The following is a 14,664-nucleotide window of genomic DNA, read 5'->3' on the forward strand; positions in this document are numbered from 1 at the left end:
GAATCCGGTCCAGTGTGTCTCTATCTATCTCTCTCTCTCTAACTGTCTGACTGTTCTTTTCTTTAACAAAGCCAGAACACACTACACGCGGCCGCCTTACAGGCGGCCTTATATAGTGTGGGGCGTGTACTAAACCCCCTAAGCCATAATTGGCCAAACCCTGGCTTTGGCCAATTGTGGTTCTTCGTTTTTTGCGCCTTGTGATTGGCCAAGCATGCAGGGTCATGGTGCATGCTTGGCCAATCATCAGTGCGCAACGCCGCAGTGAATTATGGGCCGACGCGCGTCACTCGAATTTGGCGCGAACGACCCGTTTTGTTTGAAATTCGTCGAACGTACGAACAGACGATGTTCGAGCCGAACATATGTTCGAGTCGAACGACAAGCTCATCCCTAAACACCAGCTCCTGCCACAAGCTCCTCCTGTCACCACTTGCCATCATCACCAGCTCCTGCCGCCAGCTCCTCCTGCCCCCACCGCCAGCTCCCGTCAGCTCCTCCTGCCCCCATCGCTAGCTCCTCCTGCCCCCACCACCAGTCAGCTCCTGCCCCCGCCAGCTCCTGCCACCATCAGGCACCATCTCCTCTTGCCACCATCAGGCATCAGCTCCTGCCACCAGCTTCTCCTGCCCCCACCGCCAGCTCCTGCCACCACCTCCTCATGTCCCTATCGCCAGCTCCTGCCACCATCACCAGCTCCTGCCACCTCCTGCCCCTGCCAGGTCCTGCCACCTTCTGCCCCTGCCAGCTCCTGCCACCATCACCAGCTCCTCCTGCCACCATCACCAGCTCCTGCCACCATCACTTCCTGCCACCACCTCCTGCCACCACCTCCTCCTGTCACCACCTGCCATCATCACCAGCTCCCGCTGCCAGCTCCTCCTGCCCCCACCGCCAGCTCCTGCCACCAGCTTCTCCTGCCCCCACTGTCAGCTCCTCCTGCCCCACCGCCAGCCAGCTCCTGCCCCCGCCAGCTCCTGCCACCATCACCAGCTCCTCTTGTCACCATCAGGCACCAACTCCTGCCACCAGCTCCTCCTGCCCCCACCGCCAGCTTCTGCCACCACCTCCTCCTGCCCCCTTTTGCCAGCTCCTGCCACCATCACCAGCTCCTGCCACCTCCTGCCCCCTTCTGCCCCTGCCAGCTCCTGCCACCATCACCAGCTCCTCTTGCCACCATCAGGCACCAGCTCCTCTTGCCACCATCACCTCCTTACCTTAAAGCAAAGAAGTTTGAGAATGCAGGCTTGCCTTGAGCTGGTCCGTTTGTGGATGCCTGGGCACTGTGGGCAGCTGCTGGGCTGTCACTGAATTTCCTGGGCAGACCACGGCCACCGCCGCCACCATAAAGGAAAAACTGCTCCATTCCGCCTGCCCAGCTCGGAGCTCCTGGTGACTACAGTATTTTTTAAAGCCTGGCGCGCCTGGCTGGATGTGCCATGACATCACTCGCATCGCCGCCGCCGCGCCACCAGTAGCACGCTGCACACCTGTCAGCCTCTGACAAATAGGGTGACCACATTTTCAAACTGCCATTCAGGGACACTCCCCCCCCCTCCCCGTTCCTAAAACAATATGATTTCATAGAGTGCTAGGAGGAAGTGATGTCGCTTTAGAACAGCGGTCCCCAACCTTTTTGCATGGGGGAATGATCTTGTGGAAGGGGGGAGGAATGTAGTCTCTGGGTTGACAGGGAATTCAGTGGCGGGTGATTTGTCGGGTGAATGGCTGATGTCGGCACTTAAATCATCCCGACACCATGCGTGCAGGGTACTATGTGTTGGGGTGCAGGGTTCTGTGGAGGGGTGCAGGGTACTATGGGTTGGGGTGGAGGGTTCTGTGGAGGGGAGCAGGGTTCTGTGCAGGGTACTATGGGTTGGGGTGCAGGGTACTATGGGTTGGGGCAGGGTTCTGGGGAGGGTTCTATGGGTTGGAGGCAGGGTTCTGTGGAGGGGTGTAGGGTACTATGGGTTGGGGGCAGGGTTCTGTGGAGGGGTGGAGGGTACTATGGGTTGGGGGCAGGGTTTTGTGGAGGGGTGCAGGGTACTATGGTTTGGGGCAGGGTTCTGTGGAGGGGTGCAGGGTAATATGGGCCGGGGCAGGGTTCTGTGGAGGGTACTATGGGTTGGAGGCAGGGTTCTGAGGAGGAGTGTAGGGTACTATGGGTTGGGGTGCAGGGTACTACGGGTTGGGGGCAGGGTTCTGTGGAGGGGTGCAGGGTACTATGGGTTGGGGGCAGGGTTCTGTGGAGGGGTGCAGGGTACTATGGGTTGGGGTACTACGGGTTGGGGGCAGGGTTCTGTGGAGGGGTGCAGGGTACTATGGGTTGGGGGCAGGGTTCTGTGGGGGGGTGCAGGGTACTATGGGTTGGGGTTGGGGTACTACGGGTTGGGGGCAGGGTTCTGTGGGTTGGGGGCAGGGTTCTGTGGAGGGGTGCAGGGTACTATGGGTTGGGATTGGGGTACTATGGGTTGGGGGCAGGGTTCTGTGGCGGGGTGCAGGGTACTATGGGTTGGGAGCAGGGTTCTGTGGAGGGGTTCAGGGTACTATGGGTTGGGGTGCAGGGTTCTGTGGAGGGGTTCAGGGTACTATGGGTTGGGGTGCAGGGTTCTGTGGAGGGGTGCAGGGTACTATGGGTTGGGGTGCAGGGTTCTGTGCAGGGGTGCAGGGTACTATGGGTTGGGGGCAGGGTTCTGTAGAGTAGAGGGGTGGTGGCTGGGTGCAGGGAAGGAGAGAGCTCCCACACAGGGTTCAATGGAGGAGCAGAGGGCAGTGTTAAAGGGGATCCTGGGCATTGCACAGCCTGGAACGGTCAGAAGGACCTGGATCAGAGCTAGGGGGGAGGGGGAGAGCATCTGGAGGTGAACGAGCACCTAGGAGGGACCTGAGGACTGGGAAGCAGGGTGGGGACTCGGAGACACAGACACAGGCAGCGCTTTGCCCCCATTTCTGTCACGAGAGAGAGACGAGCAGTGCCAGGACACAGATCACAGTCACAGCCTTAGTTACACTGTACGTCTAGCAGGGAGACAGCATTGCAATCCCCAACCTACACCTCCATCCATTGTAAGACTAACTCAATGCCTGCCCCGCTCGTCCAATCAATTAGCATCTACAGCATTATCTTCCTATCAGCAGAGCAGAGCAGGGGGGCGGGAGGAGCTGTTGTGAAAAGACTCCTCCAATCCTGCTGACTGTGCTGCTCTCCCACCCCCTTGCTCTGCTGATAGGATGAAATCGTTGGTGGGGCGGGAGAGGGGAGAGCCAGGAAGAGAGGAGACAGACATGGCCACACACAATTCTGAACGGCTGCATCGGCCGGCCGGGGTCATTCCATTCCGGGAGAATGTATTGTCCCGCAATGAATGTACCCGGGACAGAGCTCCACAATAAGGGACTGTCCCGGGCAATCCGGGACACTTGGTCACCCTACTGACAAATCCGCCCCCTGGATCACAAGATCAGAATCAGCTCCATTCGGCGGCTTAGCTCGGGAGTCGGGCAGCTCGCCAGTCACGCCTTTTTTTTACGTGCACTTTTGTCCTATCACGGACAATTACGTACAGCAAGAAATTGCATTTTTTTACGGGCTGTATGTAAAAATACGTACGGTTGGCAACACAGATTACACACCTATATACTGCACAGCAAGTGGCACACCTATACCAGTCCTTAAAAGGACTTTTGTGGACCTTTTAGATAGCTATTTGATTGAATACAGCCTGTCCCTGCTCCAAACACCAACCTGTCCCTACACTGACAAAAAGTATATGGATGTATTACACACCTATATACTGCAAAGCAAGTAGCACACCTATACCAGTCCTTAAAATGACTTTTGTGGACCTTTTAGATAGCTATTTGATTGAATACAGCCTGTCCCTACTCCAAACATCAACCTGACAAAAAAGCAGAATGTAAGATGGCTGCCAGATCAGGTCTATTTATAAGGTAGGGGGCATGTCCATGTGCTGAAATGTCTCAATTGGCTGTCCTGCACCACCTGATGGATGTGTCATAGGTCAAAGTTCTTCTCCATGTAAAATAGCGGACCGCCGCGAATATCGCCAGATGTCCACCGGTTTGGCGGACCACGAAAGAGCAAAGTTCGCCGCGAATCGATCGCCGGACAACCGCCGGGCCAACTCTATTCGGTATCACAGAAAGGCAATCCATGGTTGAAGAGAGGCTGTAAACTTTCTGGGAAAAGCTTTGTAGCTGGAAGCAGCTGGCCATTTACTTGCTGATTTGTGTTTGATGACATAAGTGGCTGAGACAGGATTTGGCCATGACACCTCAGAAGGATCTCAAAAGGCATATTAAAAGCAGAAAATAAAGTTAGAAGCTAGGAAAGAATTCAGAAATAATGAGCTCAACAGCGTAGTCATTGCTTATATTTGTTCTCGCAAGAATTTGTAAGCCAATTTAGTATGATATGTTTACTGACTTTACCAGTACTGTTTCTATGACATTTTTATTTTGTTAATTAGGTGGAAGAGGCAGATGACTGGCTGAGGTATGGAAACCCCTGGGAAAAAGCCCGTCCAGAATATACGATTCCTGTGCATTTTTATGGCAAGGTTCAACATACTCCACAAGGAACTGAATGGATTGATACACAAGTAAGTGTTTTTTTATAGTCTATTCTACAACTGCACATCAGTGCTAAGCTTTTCATAAATTAAAAAGTATGATTGTGGTACAATTCTTTCAACTCCTTCCAACTTTAGCTATTTTTATTTTTTTAGATAGAGTGAGAAAGTCTTAAGCCGTGTACACACGATCAGTTTGTCTGATGAAAAAAGACCGATGTACTGTTTTCATCGGACAAACCGATCGTGTGTGGGCCTCAGTCTTTTTTCCATCGGTGTAAAAAAAGACATCGGCCCGGATTCACAAAACACTTACGCCGACGTATCTCGAGATACGCCGCGTAAGTGTAAGTATGCGCCGTCGTATCTGTGTGCCGTGCCCACAAAACTAGATACGCCTGAAAATAGGCTTCATCCAACCGACGTAACTTTCCTATGCCGGCGTATCGTTGGCGCATATTTACGCTGGCCGCAAGTGGTACTCCCATTGATTTTCTATTCACCTATGCAAATGAGGGAGATACGCCGATTCACGAACGTACTTGCGCCCGGCGCATAATATACGCGCTTTGTGTAAGTCCTACGTCCGGCGTAAAGTTATTCCCCATATAGGAGGCGCAAGTCATGCAAAAGTATGGACCAGGGAACACAGCCGTCGTAGGCAGTGATTCGACATATCTTAGGCAGTTGTTTCGACGTGATTCTGAGCATGCGCACTGGGATGCGTCCACGGGGCAGCGCATGTGCCGTACGTTATTCGTAAATTTATGACGCTCAGTCCTTCATTTACATGGGGTCACGCCTCATTAGCATGGCTCACGCCCACTTCCATCTACGCTGGCTTACGCTGAGGAAACCCATCTTAAACAGCGACTGGGGCGAGTGCTTTGTGAATAATGTGCTTGCCTCTGTGGGCTGCGTCGGCGTAGCATATATTCGATAAGCTACGCCGGCATAAATATGCACCAATGTATGTGAATCCGGGCCATCATGTTTTAAATTTTTCCTATCGTCTGTGTGGAACTCCATCGGAGAAAAATCCATGCATGCTCAGAATCAAGTCAACGCATGCTCGGAAGCATTGAACTTTATTTTTTTTCCTGCTCGTCGTAGTGTTTTACGTCACCGCGTTTTGGCGCGGTCGGAATATGCAAGACTGATGAAAGTCAGCTTCATCGGATGTCCGTCGAAAAAATCCATCAGATTTGATTCCATCAGAAATCCGATGATGAGTACACGGCTTTAGAATCTAAATTGCGGGGCTAGGGAAATAACCTTGACTCCATACTATAAAAGTGAGCGCAAAAATGTGTGAAGAACTTCAGGTGTTCCCAAATAATAAAGCACCAAGGGCAAAATCAACGCATATAAAATATATATATACACAGTGTATATATATATATATATATATATATATATATATATATATATATATATATATATATATATATACCCGGATCCACAAAGCACTTGGGCCGACGTAAGTGCAAATATGCGCCGTCATATCTATGCGCCTGACCCACAAACTAAGATACGCCTAAAAACAGGCTTCATCCCACCGACGTAACTTGTCTACGCCGGCGTAGCGTGGGCGCATATTTACGCTGGACGCATGTGGCGCTCCCATTGATTTTGTATTCAAATATGCAAATGAGGGAGATACGGCGATTTACGAACGTACATGCGCCCGACGCAGGCTACGCGATGTGCGCGTAAGTTGTACGTCCGGCGTAAAGTTATTCCCCATAAAGCAGGTGTAACTCAGGTGTAACTCAGGTGTAACTCAGCAACAGACGTGCACAGGTCAGCTGGAGAGCAGCTGCAGCAGCACCGTTACGGACGAGCTGAGCAACCACACTTGCAGGACAACACATCTGTATGCCAACATGCCAGGGGCAGCCATGGTCATAGCACTACTGCGTCCACAGGCACGGAGGAGGGCACGGGAGATAGGGTGACCACATTCCCAAACGGCCATTCAGGGACACCCTTCCCAAAAATCAGCTTGTGCTGTAATGAATCACAGTACAGCTGGGGCAGCGGATGCACACTCTACCCAGAAGAACTGATCACGGCCCCAAAAGTGGCATTGCCACTTTACTCACTGACAGCACTTGTCCTGACTGGCCCAGACCGTTTTACCTTGTTCCAACACTCGCTTTACACTGCCCTGCTGTGATTAGACACAAGAGTTGGGGTTTATGATTTCTCCAATCACAAGAAGGGGGCGGGGATTGTGCCTCTCCAGACATACCCGGCTAGGACAAGTGCTGTGGGTGAGTAAAGCGGCGATGTGGTGACCTTTTTGGGGGGCAATAGATAGAGGGGAGGGGGGGTGGCTTTGTCAGCTTCATTCCGGGACACTGTATTGTCCTGGAATGAAGGTGCCCGGGACCTGGGACAGACCTGCAAAATGCGGGACTGTCCCGGGCAATCCGGGACACGTGGTCACCCTAACGGGAGAGGATATACTGAACGCGCATGAACGTCTTTGGCATGGGGGAATCGGAGGTGTATCACATCTTCAGATTCAGCCCTGATGCCATCCTGGAATTAGCCACAGCCCTGCATGATGAAATCACCAGCCAGACAGAACGCTCACATGCAGTGCAGCCACTGGTCAAGGTACTGGCAACACTCCATTTCCTCGTCAGTGGATCTTTCCAACGTACAAGTGGAGTCGTGTCTGGGGTGTCACAATCCACCATGAGCAGATGCGTGCACCAGGTTGTCCCCGTAATCCTCACACGCATGTCCCACCACATCATCAAACCCACCCATGAGCATCTGCGGCAGAAGGCAATGCAGGATTTCTACAGAATTACCGGATTCCCACGCACCGTCGGGGCCATTGATTGCACACATGTGGCACTGCGGCCCCCCTGTGCAACAGAGCACATATACCGCAATCTTAAGCAGTGGCATTCCATCAACGTACAGGTGATAGCCGATGCCCAATGCCTCATATGGCACGTCCGTGCCAAACACCCAGGGGCCAGCCACGACAGCTATATATACCGTCAAAGCAACATCCCAACAGAATTCGAACAGAACGTGTACAGGGACAGCTGGCTGGTTGGTGAGTGGCACTACAGCCCCCCCGTGAGACCGAGCACATATACTGTAATCGGAAGCATTGGCATTCCATCAATGTCCAGGTCATAGTGGATGCCCATGGCCTCATATGGCACGTACGTGCCAAACACCCCGGGTCCTGCCATGACAGCTTCATATTCCGTCAGAGCAGCATCCCAACAGAATTTGAACAGAACATGTATGGGGACAGCTGGCTGGCTGGCTAGTGAGTGACATGGGTGTCAGGCATGACTGTCCGACCCCATGATGCAGACATCACGAGGGGCACATGCACGACTAACATCCTCCTGTCTTTTCCCTTCCAGGTGACTCTGCATATGCACTTGGGCCCCATCTCCTGACTTCATACCGGAATCCCCAAACCAGAGGAGAGAGAAGATACAATGCTGCACACATACGCACCCGTGCAGTGGTGGAGCGCACATTTGGCATCCTGAAGTCCCGTTTCCGATGCTTGGATAAGTCCGGGGGGGCCCTGTTGTATTCCCCAAACAGCCTGGTTCTTTGCTGAGGAGGCCAGGCTGTCTGCCACACGTTGCAGGTCACAGGCTAGATCACCCATGTGGCGTGTCTGCCGGGCCTGCTCCCTCTCCAACCCTTCTTGGAGGGATACAAAGCCTTCCTGGGGGATGGAGAGGCTTGTGTCCATCTGAACGGGGTGGCCCTTGAGGGCATTCCCCTGGATGGGGTAGACAAGGAGGGGGTTCCCTTGAAACGGTATATATTTTTGGGGATATTTATTACAGCAAAAAGTTAAATATATTCATTTTTTCCCAAAATTGTCGCTCCATTTTTGTTTATAGCGCAAAAAATAAAAACCACAGAGGTGATCAAATACCACCAAAATTTGTGGGGAAAAAAGGACGCCAATTTTGTTTGGGAGCCACGTCGCATGACTGCGCAAGTGTCAGTTAAAGCGATGCAGTGCTGAATCGCAAAAAGTGGCCCGGTCATTGACCAGCAATATGGTCCGGGGCTGAAGTGGTTAAGAGATACATTTTTAGTGCTTAGATTAATTAACGCTGCTATTTTTAGCGGCGGTTTACCGTCATTTTTGTGGTGCTATTCGGCTGCTAGCGGGGTGCTTTTAACCCCCGCTAGCGGCCGAAAAAGGTTTAAAAACCGCCGGCAAAGAGCCGGTGGTTCGCCAGCACTGCCCATTGATTTCAATGGGCAGGGGCGCTTTAGGAGCGGTGTATACACCACTCCTATACAGCCCACTTCCTGTTTCTTGTCTGGAAAAAAAGCCTAGGCTTATACCATCATAAACAGCACTCTCTCTCACTCTGGTGAGAGTTTGCCAGGGAGGGAGGGGGAGAGTCATAAGAGGGCCAATGAGAGTTGCAGAGCTGGAGGTGTGCCTCTGCGTAGATCCAGGAAGTAAACAGGCAGCAGGTTCAGCTGTTTACAGTTAAAATGGTTGCAGCCGGACTCCGTAGATTTCTGCAGCATATTTGGCAAGTACAAAATCACAGTGGCCCGGATTCAGGTACGACTTGCGCGGGCGCAATCGCGATATGCGCCGCGCAAGTACGGATTTGTGCCCAGGCAAATATGCGGATGACCCAGAAAACAAGCTAAGCCTGAAATTAGGCTTTTTTCAACGGACGCAGTTTCTCTGCCCCGGTGCATGTAATGCGCATTTTTGCGCAGGGTGCAACTTGCGCTCTCATTGTTTTCCCTCAGCAAATATGCAAATGAGGAACTAACGCTGATTCAAAAACCTGCGCGTGTGAGGCGCAGTTTGCACACCAAGCGCGCAAGCTGTTTGGCCAGGGCAATATTGCTCCTCATAAAAGCAGGGGCAACTTGGCAACAGACATCCACAGGTCAGCTGGAGAGCCACTACAGCAGCACCGTTACGGACGAGCTGAGCAAGCAGAGCACCCACACTTGCAGGACCTCACATCTGTGTGCCAACATGCCAGGGGCAGCTATGGTTCTAGCAATACTACTGAGTGAACCGACTCGTAGGAGGGCACGGGAGAGGATATACCGAGTGCGCAGGAACATCTTTGACATGGGGGATTCGGAGGTGTATCGCATGTTTAGATTCAGCCCTGAAGTCATCCTGGAATTAGCCACAATCCTGCATGATGACATCACCAGCCAGACACATCGTGGACATGCAGTGGAGCCACTGGTCAAGGTAGTGGCAACCCTGCATTTCCTGGCCACTGGCTCTTTTCAGCGCACAGGTGGAATGGTGGCTGGGATGTCACAATCCTCCATGAGCAGATGTGTGCACCAGGTTATCCCTGCAATCCTGAGACGCATGTCCCACCACTTCATCAAACCCACCCAGGAGGTCCAGCGGCAGAGGGCAGTGACAGATTTCTACCAAATTGCAAGATTCCCATGCACCGTGGGGGCCATTGATTGCACCCATGTGGCACTACAGCCCCCCCGTGAGACCGAGCACATATACTGTAATCGGAAGCATTGGCATTCCATCAATGTCCAGGTCATAGTGGATGCCCATGGCCTCATATGGCACGTACGTGCCAAACACCCCGGGTCCTGCCATGACAGCTTCATATTCCGTCAGAGCAGCATCCCAACAGAATTTGAACAGAACATGTATGGGGACAGCTGGCTGGTTGGTGAGTGACATGGGTGTCAGGTATGACTGTCCCCCCCCATGATGCAGACATCACGAGGGGCACATGCATGACTAACATTCTCCTGTCTTTTCTCTTCAAGGTGACGCGGCATATGTACCTCATCTAATGACCCCATTCCGGAACCCCCAAAACCCAGGAGAGGAAAGATATAACGAAGCACACGCATGTATCAGTGCAGTGGTGGAGCGCACATTTGGCATCCTGAAGTCACGTTTCAGATGCCTGGATAAGTCTGGGGTTACCCTGTTGTATTACCCAAACTTTGTGTGCCAGATCATCGGGGCATGTTGCATTCTGCACAACTTTGCAGAGAGAAAGGGCCTGCAGATTGACATACGTGATGACCTGACCCCCCAACCACACAATCCCCCCCCAAGAAACTCTACCCGGTCTACTGAGGGAAGAGCAGTCAGGAGTGGTCTCGTGGAACGTCTCTTTTCACGTTAAACACACACATTAATCATGTCACAAGTAGAATGCATGCGTGCACACCACTGTGGTCCCTAGCACACACACCCCACATGCACCAAAAATTGGATTAGACCCAAGGATACCCCATGGTATTAGGGAGCAGCAACGCCGCGTCAAGGCTCCAATTGTGTTGCTGTCCATTCATACACCTTTCACATGGCAGAGGGTGACACCCCTTTTCCAGCAGGAGTGACACCCCCCCCCCCATTCACACACCAGTCACACTTGACTGGTGCGACAGTCCTAGCTCATTACCGCTTAACCTAAATTGACCACACAACACCTTCTGGATGAAATGGCCACTAAAGGCCCCTTTATTAATTCCAAAAGGTAAACAAAAAATAAACTATCAAATATCTTTTTTTTAATAAATATATATAATTCTTTAAATAAATATATATATTTAAACATAACAACTTTTTAACCCAAATAACATTTTCAAAAGATTTACGTAAGAGGTTCCTGAGAGAAGGTAGGTAAGCAAAACTATGTCATGGGCTGACACCATCTCCAAAGTATTCTGGCCTCCAGCCGTGTTCCTACCAGCTCCAAAACTTGCTAGATTCCTTCACTGTTCAGCCCGATTGACCACTAGCTCACTTAACCCGATAGGGAAGGTGCCCTGCCCAACCCGAGAACAGGCCCCAAACCCTACCAACAATGTTTGATATATACCACCAATAGTGTTGCTCACAAATATTCGTATTGCGAATATTCGGCTCGAATATGGCATATTCGAGTATTCGCGAATATTTCGAATTTCGCGGTCAATATTCGCTATTCCGAATATTCAGATTTTTTCAATTTTATTTTTAGAACAGATCACATCCTAGAGATCTCCATAGACATCTAAAAGCATTGCTGGTATGATTAGAGACCCTGGGCCGAGTAGCTGAAGCGATCATTTTATATTGCTGAAAATTCGCAATGCGATTATTCGGCAATAGGAATATTGCGCGATTATTTTCTCCGCCCTTCTTTTGCATCAGAGCCAATCAGAGTTCTCCTACAGCAGTTGTCGAAATTCCGCAATAAATATCGCATTCGCATTTTGCGAAATTTCGATAAAATATCACAAATATTCTGAGCCAATCAGAGTGCTCCTACAGCAGTTGTCGAAATTCCGCAATAAATATCGCATTCGCATTTTGCGAAATTTCGATAAAATATCACAAATATTCTGAGCCAATCAGAGTGCTCCTACCGCAGTTGTCGAAATTTCGCAATCATTTTCGCATTCGCAATAGCGAAATTTCGCAAACATTTCATTTCGATAAAATATCACGAATATTCGAATTTAGCAAATATTTCTCGAATATTCGGCTATATATTCGTGATATATCGCAAAATCGAATATGGCGTATTCTGCTCAACACTAACCACCAATATATATCCACCCACCACCAACCAACCCTCAGGAACCCCATACCCCTGCCAATACCACCTGGAACGAAAAAAGACACATTAAAAACACATACCCATACCAGACAAACTTCCACTAGGGAGGGAAAAACAATCTGTGTGTTACCCCTTCCTGTCCTTGGTGCCGAATGCCTAGCTCCGCCCCCCTCTGCACTTATAGAGAGCTGCCTCGTGTAGCCAGCCCCACCCCCCTTACCAACTTCTAACCCACCTCACTTCCTCTTCCTGGAGCAACCTCCTCAGCGTTCCCCCAGTCATGTGGCCCCTCTGCCTAGGTTCCCTTTACGCCGGGGCATTCTTGACTGGTGCACTGCTAGAGTCCTAGCTCATTACCCCTTAACTAAACACCACTTACCTACCCCTTAACCTAAATTGACCACACAACACCTTCTGGATGAAATGGCCACTAAAGGCCCCTTTATTAATTCCAAAAGGTAAACAAAAAATAAACTATCAAATAACTTTTTTTTAATAAATATATATAATTCTTTAAATAAATATATATATTTAAACATAACATCTTTTTAACCCAAATAACATTTTCAAAAGATTTACGTAAGAGGTTCCTGAGAGAAGGTAGGTAAGCAAGGCTATGTCATGGGCTGACACCATCTCCAAAGTATTCTGGCCTCCAGCCGTGTTCCTACCAGCTCTGAGACTTGTTCGATTCCTTCACTGTTCAGCCCGATTGACCACTAGCCCATGTGACGGACTTTTATGCAAATATCAAATATGCTTCAGTCTAATTCTCTCCCTGCTAGTTTAATGCTGTGTGTTAGATGAAAAGGTGATTTCATGTGTGACTCATCTCTCTGTGAAGACTGTTAATATGTTAAATAAGGCTAGCTTTTGAAAGGCCTTTAATTGTGTGATAACACTGTCTAAAACCTATTGATGCTCAGAGGTGTGAATAGGTGTCAAGCGGCATGCGGAGACGAAACGTCTGCCTAGGAAACTCAGTGTGTGAAGGTGGTTTGTTTGATGCCATTAATTAAGGAATGTGCAGTGATTAGACATGATAATTATAGGCCGGTGCCGACCTGTCTAGAATGTTGTAGTAATTAGCCTTAGTGTGTGATTAGGGGGGGTGGAGATCTCATTGTTGCTTTAATGCCTGGTACTGTATATAAAGCTGAGAAGAAACCATTAAAGTCTGTCTTGTTCCAGCATTAAGCCTTGGCTTATGTGTGGATGATTCAGTGCTTTTCTTTTATGGGGAGAAGGGACTGCTTGACGGGGATATCATTCTAATACCGTCACAGCCCACTTAACCCGATAGGGAAGGTGCACTGCCCAACCCGAGAACAGGCCCCAAACCCTACCAACAATCTTTGATATATACCACCAATATATATCCACCCACCACCAACCAACCCTCAGGAACCCCATACCCCTGCCACAGGCGCCCACCAGTGACCCCTTACGCGTGGGCGACCCGCCACAGCCTTAAGGCCCACTGCAAATCGTCCTGGAGCCCCAGGACCCACATATCGATCCCCACCGGGGTCAAATGCACCCCGTCCCCCCTCAGGAAAAGGCCAAAATCCCCCTTCAGTTCGCAATGGCGAACCACCAACCCCCCATTACGGACCACAAACTTAGCCACCGCTTTATTGACCTTCACCCTGGCCTTGTTAATCTTGCTAACTGACCGAGCCCCCCTCCATGCCAACCTCCCCACCATGTCAGACCAAATCACAATGGTCTCCGGGAAAGACGACCGAAGTCGCATAAAATCCCATTTGATGTCTTTTATTAAGTCCCGGGATGCCCGAAGACATAGGTCGTTCCCCCCGACATGTAATAACAACACATCCGGGGGCCGGTCCAAGCGAGCGTATCGCTGAACTTCCGGCAGCACCCTGGACCAGAGCATGCCCGGGAACCCAATCCACCTGACTGTCGCTTCAGCCCTGGAAAAACCCACTTGTCTCCCTTCTGGCCTATCCAACACCCTCTGAGCCCCCCAACGAACGTAGGAGTGGCCCAGAATCCACATCAAGCACACGGGGCCTGCAAGAAAAGAATAGGGAGAACATGGAAACAGAAAAGAACAGCACCACACAAACTCCCAACACTGCACACCCCAGAAGAAACGCACAGAACACCATGAAACACAGACAGTACCTAGAAGAAACACATTAACCCCTTCAGCCCCTTCCCTCCCCCTCACAACAAGTGAGGGCGAACATAAAGTCTAAAACGATGGGACTCCCAGCGACCAATCCGCTGTAAGATCTTGTCACTCAAGCACCACCGGGACGCTTTGGTTGCAGCCCCAATCCTGAAAGAATGGGACGAATAGTCCGCTGCCACGTACCCCCCAACTCCTAAACAACGCTTAAATATTGCCCCAAATTGATACCTAGACAAAGGAGTCCCAGTATCGTGAACCAACAATGGGCCTGAACCCACCGGCCGACACTCCAGCCAGTCCCGAAGCACTTCAACTGGGCAAA

The 14,664-nt window shown here is 50.6% G+C and overlaps 1 pseudogene; it reads left to right on the forward strand.

Moving 5' to 3' along the window:
* The window catches only part of LOC120917474, a 1,233,721-nt pseudogene that overhangs the window by 472,899 nt on the left and 746,158 nt on the right, over positions 1 to 14,664 (forward strand).

Source organism: Rana temporaria, chromosome 11 (genome assembly GCF_905171775.1).
Source record: "Rana temporaria chromosome 11, aRanTem1.1, whole genome shotgun sequence".
Classification (NCBI taxonomy): Eukaryota; Metazoa; Chordata; class Amphibia; order Anura; family Ranidae; genus Rana; species Rana temporaria.